At 39.9% G+C, this 12,544-nt stretch overlaps 1 long non-coding RNA gene across 1 annotated transcript; it reads right to left on the bottom strand.

The window, feature by feature from the left end:
• Positions 1–6,716: 6,716 nt before the first annotated feature.
• Positions 6,717–8,934, bottom strand: LOC114568250 (uncharacterized). The gene is made up of 3 exons (XR_003694260.1): positions 8,851–8,934; positions 8,586–8,669; positions 6,717–6,800 (listed from the first exon to the last, which is right to left on the bottom strand). It is a non-coding gene; the product is annotated as an uncharacterized LOC114568250 (long non-coding RNA).
• Positions 8,935–12,544: the final 3,610 nt, after the last annotated feature.

Here is a 12,544-nt window from a genome sequence, read left to right as displayed (position 1 = left end):
ATCTCAGATTGGACAGATAGTCTAGCTAGCTGTCTGGATTTACCCTGCAGAGATATGAGGAGCAGTTAACCATAGTCCTCAGAAATCCACCGGAGTTTAAAATTCCAACACAAAGACAGCGGAAGGAAATGGACATTGGCCAAAAAGACATGCATCTGGCGGAATTTCCGGCTGCACAGGAGCAATCCCGGAAGTGGAACATCGTGGATATAGACTACTCAGTTGATAATCCAGCTTGACAGTCACAAAAAGATGCATGTACTGTATACATATGAGACAGATAACGGACATTAGTTTGGAAGCTATCATTATGCCAATTCTAAGGTTGTAAAAGTTACTTTGTCTTAGTGTTATGTGCCTTGTTTTGCTGTGTTGTCTGTGTGGTGTTCTAATTTTTTTGGTTGTGATTCATCTTCTATTTGAAGATCGTTTTGTGTTTCGTTTGTACAATAAATCTATTAAGTTCTTGTTGAAAGCGTTGCCGGATATCCTTTGTTTCTCTCCTGGGTTATTATTTTATATTGTTTGCGTCCTTTGACCCCTAGACGGATTAGGGACGTAACATTAGCCTAGAGATGTGTTCTAATGAATGTAAAAAATGTTATCACATTATAATTGTGGAGATCATTACTCTTCAATCAGATGAAACTAAGCATCTATTTCTGGATCTTTGTTTAGTTGGCAGCAGCTGTTCCAACAGCAGCTTTTCTGTGCACATCTGCATCATGAACAGCATCAGGGGAAAGGACTGCCGCATACAGACTATTCTCCAAACGCAGGATATAGCCTGCATTAGTATGGCAGTAAATGTCAAACAGATGTGAGCAGCAGTGCAGTGCACAAAACATTGGATTGTTTTTGAGGTCATGCTGACAATTAAGAGTAGAAAGAGAGAAGAGCAGGGCTGAAGAGAAGATTAGAGAACAGCAAAATAATCAGAGAAAACATTACATGTCACTTAGCGGACGCTTTAATCCAAAGTAACATCCAATTAAGTGCTTTAAACCTTGAAGGTTTTCAATTGTTATAGTCAGGTTCTGTATAGGAGAGCACTTCCCTGGAAGGAAAATGAGCTCAGTCTTGTCAATGTTGAGTTTCAGATGGTGTGTGGACATCCAATAAGAAATGTCAGTCAGACAGGCCGAGATATGTGCTGCTACTTGCGTTTCAGACTCCGGAAAAGAGAGAATCAGTTGGGTGTCATCTGCGTAGCTGTGATAAGAAAAGCCGTGCGAGTGAATGAGAAAAGAGGAGGGGACCCAGGACTGATCCCTGAGGACCCCCAGTTTTGAGTGGGCAAGGTTCTGAGATTGATCTTCTCCAAGTTACCCTGTAGGTTGGTCTTTCAGGTAAGATGTGAGCAAAGAGAGCACAGAGCCTGAGACACCCAGATCCTGGAGGGTCGAACTGAAGATCTGGTGGTTCACTGTGTCAAAGGCAGCAGAAAGGTCCAGAAGGATGACGACGGAAGAGAGAGAGGTTGCTCCAGCGATGTGAAGCTGCTCAGTGACAGCAAGGAGGGCAGTTTCTGTTGAGTGGCCAGCCTTGAAGCCAGATTGGTGGGGATCAAGAAGGTTGTACTGATGGAGATAGGTTATGGGATTAGTTTTGTGACTTTAATTGCAAGCAAAACTTCTCAAGTATCAAACAAAAAACACTAACTCAAGCAAAAAAATTGTCACCTCAAAAGGTAAAACTTAAAACTTGCAAACAAAACATTTGTGTAGTTGTAAACTATTGGTCTTTTATTTGTTTGATATGTCCTTTTGTTTACAGTTCCCTCTGCTTCTTTCTCAATGATCAGTCTTTTGCTCTCTCCATCACGTTTGCAGCTTTTTTGCATGCTCCCAGCTTTCTCCTTTGCGCTCCCTGAGTTTTTGCTTGCGATTCTGACACAAATATTTCGCGTGGGCGGGTCTTACAGAGGTGCGTCCCCATTGGCTAATTATTGTTAAGGGGAAAGTTTGAGTAACAGCTCAGCCTCAGTGCAGGTAAACTAATGGTGCATTCTTTTTGTCTTGTAATCGCGACTAGTAGCTCGAGTGTGACGTCACATTCATGTCGGAAAACGAGTAACCCTGGGTTGTTGCGTTCTTTTTGTCACACAATACTACGAGTCGGAGAAAAGATGGATTTTTGTAACATTTTTAGTAACATTTAGAATTCTATTTACCCAGTTATTGACATATTACACACACATTTCAAAGTTTGATACATGAAAATTACGTTTTGATTAACATTAACGTTCGGCTACTGCTCTGCTTTCTGCTCAAGGCTCGGCTTAAGCCGTTGTTGTCATATAGCAACCGAGCGTCTCTAGCCAATTTCAGCTGCACAAGTTACAAAACCACAATGTTTACTACGTGTGATGCACGACGTAGCAAAAAGACAAAAAGAACGCACCATAACTCAGAGAGTCTGGTCTGGAGGACACACAAGCCACTCTACAGCGGATTCCTACAAGATTAATAAAGTGTAAGTATTGATCATATATATTATCTGTGATCTACGTTGCAAGCATGGTTACTATACGTTTGTTGTTTCGTTGTGTTAAGTTACTAGCTAGCTAGCTAGTAAAGCTTTTTTAAGTTAGCATTTAACGTTAGCTATACTGCTAACGTTATCTAAAACTTGTAGCCACTGGCTACCTTACTGAGCTAATTTACCATGGGAATCATGTATTCTTCGTGAGGCCTTACTCAATGGAGCTGTATTAATTATCGTCTTCTCTCTGTAGAGACCTGCAGGACCCGAGCAGAGCTACGATGCTCTCCCAGGTAACCTTAGGTTAGTAACGTAGCTATATTATGGTCTATTAGGAAAAATTATCATCCAGCTAACTACTAATTGTTGTGGTTGCTATTGGCCTGATAATACACAATGCTAGGGTATTGGTTAAGTTGTACAATGTAGAAGCTGTGAATATAATGTATTATATCTAGAGGTCGACACATACTGTACAGTACAAATGCAGTGTTAGCACTGCTTAACTGGTTCATCTTTATAGTTTTATGCTCATCTGTACTTTCCTAGTTATGACAGACTGGCTATCCTAACTCTAATTACATGTCTTCTGTTGCATTTGCAAGCAGGTCAGCATAAGGAAAATGTTCATAGTGTTTTTAAAGCCTACACATTTGCTAATGGCTACTGAAAAGCAAGTTATTTTAATTGTAAATCACACAACCTTGGAAGCCTCAGTTATCAGTAAGAACTTTATTACCATTTGATTTGTGTAAGAAACTTTGTTATAATTTTCTATCACAGCTCACATCATATATATATATATATATACATACACATATATACATACACACACACACATATATATATATATATATACATACACACACATATATATATATATATATATACATATACACACACACACATATATATATATATATATATATATATATATATACACACATATATATATATATATATACATAAACACACATATATATACACACATATATATATATATACACATACATACATACATGTATATATACATACATACATACATACATACATACATACATACATACATACATACATACATATATATATATATATATATATATATATATATATATATATATATAATCAATACTTACACTTTATTAATCTTGTAGGAATCCGCTGTGGAGTGGCTTGTGTGTCCTCCAGACCAGACTCTGAGTCTCTAACATTAGTTTACCTGAGCTGTCACTCAAACTTTCCCTTAAATTTCCCTTAACACTCATTAGCCAATGGGGACACACCCCCTGTAAGACCCAACCACGCGAGATATTTGTGTCAGAATCGCAAGCAAAAACTCAGGGGTCTAGATTTATCAAGCCGTTTGCGCCTGTTTCCAGGCGCTATTTGGTCGCAAAGACGGACGTAACCGATGCGGGCTATTTACAAACAGGGCGCACTTGGGTAAAACCGCAGATTGTCTGCCACATGAGCGAGAAGAGACAAGTTGCGCTTTCAATATGCGTTCGTGGGAGGGTCATGGGGAAAGTGGGAGTTCCACCGAAAAAGGTGGGAGGATAAGCGCAAAGCGCCTAATTATATATTCCGTGGTATTTACAAAGACTGTCAGTAAGAGTGCGTCTCTATTCTGCGGGGGAAATTCTCCGCCTCTTAAAAGCAGGTCTAAACCAGCTGCAATCGAGTTTCCTCATAGACCTTTATGCCGCTGGTGAAATGGCAACAGTAATTTGAGCAAAACAAAGACATAGGCGAGGCTGAAAATATTTTTAACACAAGAATCACACTTTGTCAGTGAACACAACATCATTTAGCGTTACAGATCAAGCAGCCATGCAATATTAGAGTTACTGGAAGAAATCAAAGATGACATTGAATCACCCACTCAGCGTTCACATTCCATTCCAGCAGTTGTTAAACTCCTCGCTACATTACAAATATTGGCAGCAGGATCATTTCAAACAGTCATAGCATCAGCAGTGGGAATATCGCAGTCTGCACTCAGCCATATCATAGCACAAGTACCGCTTCGCTACAGCGCAATTTACGGTATAGTGGGCGGAGAAAGACGCTGATTGCCTGATGGGTGTCAGGGTTGATAAATACTACGGAAAATGTGGAAGCATAGCGTGCGCTATTACCGAACTCGCATAAACAGACGCAGCGCAAACTGCGCTAGTGTTAGTAAATTTAGCCCAGGGAGCGCAAAGGAGAAAGCTGGGAGCATGACTGCAAACGTGATGGAGAGAGCAAAAGACTGATCATTGAGAAAGAAGCAGAGGGAACTGTAAACAAAAGGACATCATATCAAACAAATAAAAGACCAATAGTTTACAACTACACAAATGTTTTGTTTGCAAGTTTTAAGTTTTACCTTTGAGGTGACAATTTATTTGCTTGAGTTAGTGTTTTTTGTTTGATACTTGAGAAGTTTTGCTTGCAATTAAAGTCACAAAACTAATCCCATAATAGGTAGAGAGTTGATTATAAATGGCACGCTCAAGAGTTTTGGATAGAAATGGAAGAAGGGAGATGAGTATGTAGTTATTTACCTCAAACGAGTTGAGCGCTGTTTTTTTTGAGTAGTGGGGTCACTCTTGCCTCTTTAAGAGTGTCGGGGAAACAGACAGTTGACAAGGAGATGTTGATTGGATGGGCGAGGAAAGGAAGAAGGTCAGGAGCAATAGACTGGAGAAGGCGAGAAGGGATAGGATCAAGAAGGCAAGTGGTTGGGTGGGCGGAGATAATCAAAGTAAGAATTTGATTTGAAGATAGAGTGGTGAAAGAGGAAAGAGTACTGGATGTGATGGATGGAAAGATGATTTCAGGAAGTGTGGTGGAGAATGAAGAGCGTATGTCATCTATCTTTTTTACAAAGTAGTTGACAAAATGGGTTGGTAGGAGGTGGACTGGGGGAATCTAGGAGGTTAGAGAAGATGGAGAAAAGTTTTTTGGGGTTGGAGAAAGAGGATTCAATTTTGGTTTGATAAAAAGAGCTTTTGCTACAGAAATAGAGGCAGCAACATGGAAAAGAAAGGAGGAATAGAAAGAAAAGAGAATTTACTGACAAGAAACAAGGCCTAAGCCGCTTCTTTCACTGGCATTATACTAGAATAAAGATGATTTACACAGTGCTAATTTTGGGAATGAACACTGTGGCTAAAGCCCACAGAAAAAGCAGCATTTACAGAAAACACATGGAAACAATGCGATGTTCATAGTTTGAGCTAAGGCTGCGGCTTCACTTGCTTTATTTCTGTATGCACCACCTGCTGTGGAAGATTAGACAATTATACTGCTTATTTTAGAGGCTTCAAATGGAGTGGGAGGCTATGAATATTGTGCAGCTGCCATATGCACACACACATGTGCACCCCAAGGTGATTCAACCGTGTACAGTGAGCAAGTGAACAAAGGGGGAAAGCAGACAATACTGCATAACACATGTGAGCAAATGAGACAGTGATCAAGTGTATAAATATCCGGTTAACATGTGTGCGATGCTATGCAAATGTTTGTCTGTGAATGCCCATGAGACGATTGTGTGCAGTCTCGTCTGTAAGAGTGCATGATCGTTTGCCTCTGCTTTGTGTTCAGATAGGATCAATGTTCCCCTCTATCATAATTAAAGCATGGCCTGGTTTCTGCACTGCTTTGTCATCCCTCCAGCGTGTACCATCAATCAAGCAAATTCTAAAACTGAGCTGTGGAAAAATGTGTCAATACTCACTCATCCTGCGTCAGTAATGCGTGGGAGACAGGCAAAGGGAAAGTGTAACGTAGCAGCTTCATGGATCATTTGCGTAGTGGCATGAAATACAGCAAGAAGCGAGAAAAATAAGTATTATCGGGAAAATGTACTTAAATAAAAGTAAAAGTACTCGAAGCAGAAAAATCCGGACATTTCAGAAACTGGAAACAATCAAAACAGGTCAATCAATTAAGTGTTTAATCTGCTAATCATTTCAACCGTACTTGTAGGCCTATATACAGTATTGTTGGGTAGTTTCATTTATATTAAACATCACATTTTATAAATTACATGTTTTGTGTGCAAGAACCTTTATTTGTAAAATAACTAAAGCTGTCAGATTAATGTAGTGGAGTAAAAAGTGCAATATTTCCCTCTGAAATATAGTGGAGTAGAATTAGAAAGTAACATAAAAAGAAAAGACAAAGTAGAAGTACCTCAGAATACCAATTCTTTTTTTTTGCACACCACCACCCACCTTTCCACCTTCTCTGGGTCTTCTTTTCTCCTCCTTAGTTGGTTGTTGTGGGCAGCACCCAGGTGTGTGCAGCAGAGTTTAACCAATGTGCTGTTGAAAAAAAACAGAACAAGCTGACATGCTGAGTACATCTTTTCATGAAGGTTAAACAAAAAAGGTATTTTAAGGTTGGCGCGAAAAGCAGACATAAAAGGGGAGAATGGAAAGAAAGGAAAAAATACATTTCCGAGATATGGTCGCCATAGCAACAGCTGTAAGGTAACCGTGGCGTCCTAATCATTTAGCGAACACAAAACAAAATCGAGGAAATTGTAAACAGGGTAAATGGGCGGAGGGAGATGAAAGTAGACCCAAAGGGAAAAGATGTATACAATTAAAAGTAGTCATGTCATTTTGTAGAAGCCGATTATCGGTTAATTATCTGCAACAGAATGAATCATCAGATTAAACTATGTGAAAACATGTAATGGAAAACTGCTTTGTCACCGTTTGTTTTGGAGACAAATAGGTGTAATCACAGACAATCTGAGGATTTCTTAGCAGACCTGAGTCCAGTCTGTCTCACACACACACACACACACTTTTATTTTGAGTGTCATTTTTGGGCATTAACAGTTTAGATAAGCCAGGGAATCATTTTGTCAATAACCACTTTGTCATTACGTTTCATCCATTGGATACCACTAATATCAGTACAAAATGTTACAGCATTCCATTCAATAGTTATTGAAGTATTTCAGTCTGGTGGCTGGACCAACATTGCCATTCATTGAGCCACGCCACTACTGTGCTTTTTTTATTACAAATTTGTATCACAATTTGTTATCAATATCATTTAAAGCTATGGAGGCTCCTTCACAGCACGACAAAGTTGTTCAGCCATAAGCATTCAGATGTGAGGGCTTCCCAATACAACCACAGCCCTCTGAGCAGCTCTACTGGATCAGCTGTGGGATTAAGTGATTGGCTCAGGGGATCGCTGTGGTATTCACCGATGCAGTGGAGGGGGTTACTTGCTCATTTCCCCTGCCAAGACTTTCCCAGTCGGTCGGGGACGCGGGTCACAAGCTCTAACCTTTAGCTCACAGATTGTAAATGCCACAGTGTGAATGTCCTACTTATAAATGTTGGAACACCAGTTATAAAGTTTAGTATAATTGTACTATAATACGTCAGTTACCAAGAGAAAAGCAAAGCCTTTTAACAAGCTTTTCAACCCAGCTGCAAATAACTATTAACAATAAAAATGTAAACTGAAATGTTCCAGAGATCTAAAACTAGGGCTGGGCAATATATCGATATTATATCAATATTGATATACGAGGCTAGATATAGTCTTACATTTTAGTTATCGTAATATCATGAAATGACATGTGTTGTCTTTTCCTGATTTGTTCTGCATACTGTTCTAGCTGTTCTTTTATTTGCCTTTACCCACTTAGTCATTAAATTCACATTAATGATGGTTATTTATCTAAAATTTCATTGTGTAAATATTTTCTGAAAGCACCAATTGTCAACCCTACAATCGCGCCGCAATATTGATATTGAGGTATTTGGTCAAAAATATTGTGATATTTGATTTTCTCCTCATCACATCATCATCTTAAACTGACCCCGAGCATCGTTTTGAAGACATGCCTTTAAATTGAATAAAATCATATTAAGAGTTTGACTCAAAATGGGGCTACAAAAAGAACAATATATGTGGAGATTATGTAAAAATAGAAATACATAGAAATAACATGCAAAAACATAATTTTACATCACTTGTACAATGCCATGCACTGTAGAAAATGCAGTGTGTGTGTGTGTGTGTGTGTGTGTGTGTGTGTGTGTGTGTGTGTGTGAGAGTGTGAGTGAGACAGACAGTACCTTGAAATGGGAAGGATGCCATGTGTGCCCTGATGGACATTATGACTGCATCACCGGGCACAGACATGTCCTGCAGATGTAAACCTATAAAACACACACACACACACACACACGGTAAATGAGCGGATACACAGCCATACTACTACTACAGTATGACAGGTGTGGTTCAGGTGTAATGATTGCACAGCCCGAGACATACTGGTTCTGGCAAACACACTCTTACGTGCTCACAGATCCTCAGTTGTGTGTTACATAAGACTCTTACCGTGTGAGTGTAAGGGGCTCTTCTGGTCCCCTGAAGCTTGAAGTGGTTAGCGATTGTTATGACACACACACACACACACACACACACACACACACACACACACACACACACACACACACACACACACACACACACACACACACACACACACACACACACACACACACACACACACACACACACACACACACACACACACACACACACACAAATATCAGACACAGATTAGACAACAGAGCAACCGACTGCCACGCCAGCTCTCACTCTGCTGGTACAGTCAGTGATGCAATTGTAAATATAAAAGGGATATTTCCCTCATTTGATGATGATCACCTAAAATAAAACAAATAAGAGTAATAAAAACTCTGGATTTGTTTAGTCAAATGTGCTTTGTACAGAAAGTTTGAAATCAGATCCAAATGGATAAAACTCACACCACAAGCATAATGGAGTGATAGAGTATTCAAAATTCTACTATTCTACTTCATTATTATCTTGAATATACATTTGCTAATTAGCACTGAACAAAAAGTACAGCTGAGGCTTTTGGTAATGTAATTATTAGTTTTATAAACCAAAGTATTCAACAAATTAACATTCTGACCTCATGATAACGCCAAATAAAAAAGATGATCAAAGTTATTACAATTCCCCCCCTTAGAGAAATGTGCTGCAACTTCCTTTGCAATTCATCCTCTCTTTTCTCCTGGTTTCTTAATCCAGCCACAAAACACACTTCCCCTGATGGAGTATTGGGTATAACACTTTTGAGAAATGCTACACTGCTGAATAGAACGTCACACGCGTGTAAAAATAAATAAATAAAAGGTTGGGTTCAGGAAAAGAACATTGGGAAAGGCTTTAGTAACACAAAAAAACGACGGTGACCAACATCACACGCTTAGGAAAACAATAAACGGTTGGGTTTAGGAAAAGAACATTGGGGAAGGCTTAAAAAAATACAAATAAATAAATGCGGTTGATAAACGCAACACGCGGGACGCGATCCCAGCTCTCCTGGGTGAAAGTCCCCAGTGTTTTACCCATCCACTACCCCAGCCAACCAGCCAACCTCCCTCCGTGGACATCTGTCCTTTCATACTACTCGCTAATTCACACGTAATATAGGTCAATGGAGGCCGAAAGGTGTTGATAAATACGCTAAAAAGCGCTTATGCGTCTTGAAAACACGCCAAAAAGGCATACGAATTGGCTTGTCATACATATACCACTTAATGAGATCAGTCTGCAAATACCGAACTTAAAAACACTACAACTGCCAGCCTTCGTATTAGAGGACCATGATTTCACTTGTGTCAGACAATGTGGGGCTACAGAGTTGAGTGTTAAAGTGCTGTATCTATAAATACACTGTGGTTGAACACAAGTGATCAATAACTACTGAAGGGCAGGATGTCACTCTGACCATACTCTCTTATTACAGAGACAAACAGGCAAACGGCATCCGCTGCTAACTCTAAACACTCTTTCAACTGCTCACGATAAATATTTAAGGGGGGGGCATTTTTGCAAACTCCACCAGTGTCAGGCGGGAGTTGTCAAATCCAGTCACGCCTCTCCCAGCTGGTGCTTTGGTGTGGCAGAGATGGCTTCTGTCTGGGCCAAAACTTGTTAAAAAATGTATAAAAAAAGCTAACTGGCTGTCTCTTTAAGGTCTTACTCTGTTGCGACAGCCAATCACAGGCCAGATAATGTGTCTAGACCATCCTTGTCTACGACCTTGATGAAAGAGAAGAAGTGAAAGAACGAAGGGTGTGTGAGAGCGGATGGGAGTGATGAATGGAGGAAAACGGCAGGAGAGGTTTTGTAAACGGGGAAACGTCTCTCCCTGCCTCTCTCTTCTGCTCTGTACTCTCATCGCTCTCTTTGTCCATCCATCTACCTCCCGATCAGACACGCACACATATATACACACACACACACACACACACACACAGTTCTCCCTTCATTCCTCTCTCCTAACAGCCCTGAAGAATGTTGCATAATTCCTAATGTGGGGAAGTGAGGACAAGATTGAAGAAGATGGAGGGAGTGATGGATGGATGGATGAGGAAAGGTGAGAGAGACAGCAGGGAGAATGACTCACAACATGCATCACAATGCCACACTAATTCTATTATCTAGTCTCGCATTGCCAGACCTTCCTCCACAGCGCTGCCCAGGAGGGTCTGGTTGGTCCACACACCATTCTGGGATGGGAGAAAAACGTGGTCTGGTTTATTAGCATTTCTTTAAACCAATCATAATCGTCTTGGCCGGTGCTAAGCGCCGAGCGGAGCCACTGTGCAGCTACAAATAGCCTCAGGAAGGAACTTGTTTTGGTGGATGTATGTTCAAAAGTTGTAGTCGTGCAACAGAAATCTCCGATTGGACAGATAGTCTAGCTAGCTGTCTGGATTTACCCTTGCAGAGATCTGAGGAGCAGTTAACCGATAGTCCTCATGAATCTGAATTTCCAACGGCACTGGGGCAATCCTGGAAGTGGAACGTCGTGGATATAGACTATTATCTTATACCTAAACACTTCCTCACCACAGGGCATGAATGTTACACGTATGACATGACCTGTAACTTTAAATGGTGACACCATTGTCGTTTTTCTATTTAATGCAGAAACATTCTGACTATTAAAGCCATATTCTCTTTTATGCAAGTGATAATATAATATGATATGATACGGATAATATGTGAACAAAATTATAGGCTGGTATCCAAAGACTCCCACGACGACACAAACAACCATTGTATTCACTGCCGCACAGTGGCGGAAGGTCTTTTTAAAAACTATACACACCAGACTGCTCCATTTACTGCCACATGGTGGCAGTTTAATCATGTGTTCGTAATCACGTGAAACATGATTCTATTTAACGTAATGGGCGCAGTTCTAAACACGTAGTAAAAGTTGTGAAACAAATCTAGTTAAGTTTAGGCAACAAACATTCTAAGGTTGGGTAAGTAAAACATCACGGATTGGCTTAAAAATGGGTCACATAAAACTAGTAAAATGAGATTAAGGTTCGTAAAACTCGTAGGTGAAACTTTAATTTCTAAATGACAGTTGACTTTTGGTTTCACATGGGACACAAACCCGTCTTCTATCCAGTATTTGTTTGACCTATCCCTTGGCGCTCTTATACTTTGTCACCTCATTTCCTCGTTTGCTCTCGCGATAATTACTACAGCCACGAGAGGCCGCTGCCTAACAAAAAACTTAAGTGTCGGTCGTTATGAGGTGCCTTCATAATAGACCCCATACGGTTGTTTTCTGGGTGAAGTTACTGAGGAGTGAAATATGTTCTCAGTAGGGAAAGGACTATCATGGATCACAAATAAGAGATGAGATGTCTGATTTTACTGAGGTGTGAAACCACATTATCCTTACATTAAAGATATTGCAATGCCTACCTTTACACCACAATGTGTAAGTATTTCAAAGAAAAGTGACATATGTGGTTACAGGGTTGAACAAGGAACATGTATGTTAATTTCAGTTGAAATGTAAAATGTTAAATCTTTCTATTATATAATAATAATGGCTGACAATGGCAAATTGTTTCAAATACTATTACATAAACTGGATAAAACTGCCAAATGGCATAAATACTAACAAAAACCATATGACAATCTTGGGCTATACATGGTTTGAATCTATGTGTATGTTATGCAGTTA

Source organism: Perca flavescens, chromosome 14 (assembly GCF_004354835.1).
Source record: "Perca flavescens isolate YP-PL-M2 chromosome 14, PFLA_1.0, whole genome shotgun sequence".
Taxonomy (NCBI): Eukaryota; Metazoa; Chordata; class Actinopteri; order Perciformes; family Percidae; genus Perca; species Perca flavescens.
This window is presented reverse-complemented; position numbering and strand designations above follow the sequence as displayed.